We start from the raw sequence: 3,011 nt of genomic DNA, 5'->3' as shown, positions 1-3,011 counted from the left end.
CTTGTACATATTCGAATTACGACCTTTTGTTCATGTTAACACAAAACTCCGATGCTTGACTTTTATAGAAATGCCGATGTTTATAATCTAGAAGAATGTTAAAGTTATTACGAGTTGTTTACGCTTCCGCACAAAGACGAGATTAGTTTTCCAGCCTTTGTTTCCTTCTTACATATAGTCGTATCGATACCCGGTCTACGCTATCAATGGCTAGGCGGCGGGCTGCTACAGAGTGGTATCAGAGCCAGGTTGTCTGCTCTGAGTAAGTTTCTTGACTAAGTCGAACTTTGCTAGCACATGTCCTTAAATGGAGTCCTAGTCTAAATTTGAATCTTAGGCTAGTTGAGAGTTTTCTTGGAAACAACACCCCAACACCCCCATCTCCGCCTGCTTACCGAGGTAAGAGTTATTGGTGTTTTTGGATGTTCTTGATGTTTTGATGTTCATGATGTTCTTGATGTTTTTGATGTTCTTTACTGCTTCTATGATGAGTTTTAAGCTTGTTTTCACTAAAGAGTTAACGAATTGGTTTAATGATGGAACTGCTTGAGGAGATGGAGTATGACATGAGACAACAATTGTTCCTTTTATGGGGAGATTTTAAGGCTAGTATAGTCGTGGCACCACCGTACCAAATGAGAACAAGTATGTTGTTGATTGAGGAATACCACGCAAGTGCTACGTCCACTTTTGATAAACACGATGTTACTATTACAGGATGCAGAGTCGAGAGGATACAACGATGCAAAGACGATATCGAGAGGCAATGCGAAGATGGTTCAGAGAGACTGGACCTCAAGAGGGTGATACGCTAGCTCGGAGAATTCCTAGCGCGTTACCATAGTCGCTGGATGGAGGCTACTTCTTGCGGCATCGGTGAGGCTGAGGCCAATACGCACTTGATTCCGAAGCTTCCTTCGGAGTGGCAAGAGTGGGCAGCTTCGCTAGTACCCCACTACATCTTTCGGAATGATTTCGGACGCTACTTGGGCGCCGACTTCCGCGGGTTCATTGCAATGATTAGTTATCGCTATTTTGCTTTCAGCGATCCGCCTACACCGCCTTATAGAAACCTAAATGGACCAGCGCCAGGAGGAACAGAAGAGGCACCTCCACTGCCTACAGAGCCTTATCCAACTATTCATCCACCTCCAGCTGATCCTATTCCGGTTACGTCTGAGCCTGTTGTCTCAGAGCCGATTGTTTATGAGACTTATTCCCCTGCGAGAGATCATGATCCATTTTCATCGTTAACACTCATGCCATTTCCTAGTGCCAATTTCCCGTCATGGGATTTTTCTTCGGTGACGGCACCTTTGCCATTACCGTCCTCTGAGATGACACCGTCTGTTGTGGTTGCTGAGCAGCCGATTGTTTCTACTGAGCCGATTGAGATTGTCCCCTTTAACCCATACCCAAGGGTTGCTCCTTTCCTTGAGCCGGGCACCTTGGCTTTTCAGACGATGATGCACGCGATTCTGTTTTCGCCATCTCGAGATGCCCAGGAGGGAGGATCACGGCCTGCCCGACTTGATAGCGATGAGGACGATTCCGAGGAAGAAACTCCCGCGATGATGGTTGGCTACGGTCGGACTCGGCCACTGCAGCGTAAGACGGCCGCTACTGGCGAAGAGACGTGGGTGCCTATTCCCGAAGTGCCTGTCTATGGGCCAATGATGGACACTGATGTGGAAGATGAGACGGATGATGATAGCGTATATCGCTTAATTGATGAATATGAGGATGGAGAGATTGAGCCGAGGGAGGACAGGCAAGGTGATGAAGTAGAGAGTGGAATGCCTGGAGCTGATGATGGGCGATGATAGTGCTGATTAGCATAGATGTTAGTATGTCTTTTATGATGCCTGACTGATGTACATAGATGAAATAGCATAATATAGCGTATCTATAGATGTTTAGTACTGATGATGCTTGTATAGATGGGGCATCATCAAAGTGTTAGGGATTGTTTTGATGAACATAGATCCCAACTTTTGTGAAAAGACCTCAAAGAGGCAATTTTCTATGTATATATGTTTTACTTGATGTTGATGTTGCCTGACTTGATGTTGATGATGCTTGACTTGATGAGTGATAATAGAATTGAGTAACCAATAAATGAGAGTTTTGAGATGATGAGAAATACGATAGAGTAGAGGTAAAGGGATTTTACGTTGCAAGAGGAAAATAAGATGAGATGAGAGCGCTGAGATATCTGCGCCAGAGCGGAAGCGAATTCCGCTGGCGAACCGATTCTGCTGGCGAGACCGTTCCTCTGGCTTTTTGATTTCGCTGCACTGACTAGCGATCCCACTGACGAGCGATTCCGCTGTTGAGCGATCCCGCTGATGAGTGATTCCTCTGAGGAAGGATTCCTCTGCTCCGATATGTTGATTCCTCTGATGGACCATGCCCCTCTGACTTTTTTATATAAATCGTTTCTCTGCTCTGCACTGTAGCATAGAGAGATTGGTTCCTAGGTTGATGTTTAGCCCTATTTTGTGATGAATTTGTGGGTGTTTACGTCTTATTTTGACTTTTATTTTGGTCTCTTTCACTCAAGAGTTGATTGATTTGAGCTTTTGGCTAATATTGTTCTCTCAGGATTTTATGCTCAAATTGATTGATATGTGGACAAAAAATAAAGTCAGAATTTAGTTGATTGGTCTCAAGAAGAATTGAAGTTCGTCTCGATACGAGTTCGTAGGCGAAAATGGATCCAAAATCCGACTTGAAACGAGGGAGAACGGACCAAAACAAAATTATGCGCATTGCAGTCTGCGAAAGGCATAGACGGCGGCGCCGTATCACGGCGGGCGCCGTCCACGGCGCCGCCGTCACTGGGCGGCAGTTACGTTTTTCCATTTTAAAGCCGATTTTTAGGGTTTTTGGAGACATTCTCGACCTCAGCAGCCTCCAAGCGATTTTACCTTGAACTCCCTTAGTTTTAGAGTAGTTAAATCATCAACAAACATCTATTGGCTTGTGGATTAAAGATTATGTTAGTTTTC

This window comes from Salvia miltiorrhiza, chromosome 3 (genome assembly GCF_028751815.1).
Source record: "Salvia miltiorrhiza cultivar Shanhuang (shh) chromosome 3, IMPLAD_Smil_shh, whole genome shotgun sequence".
Taxonomy (NCBI): domain Eukaryota; kingdom Viridiplantae; phylum Streptophyta; class Magnoliopsida; order Lamiales; family Lamiaceae; genus Salvia; species Salvia miltiorrhiza.
The sequence above is the reverse complement of the archived record's forward strand: the minus strand, read 5'-3'. Positions refer to the sequence as shown.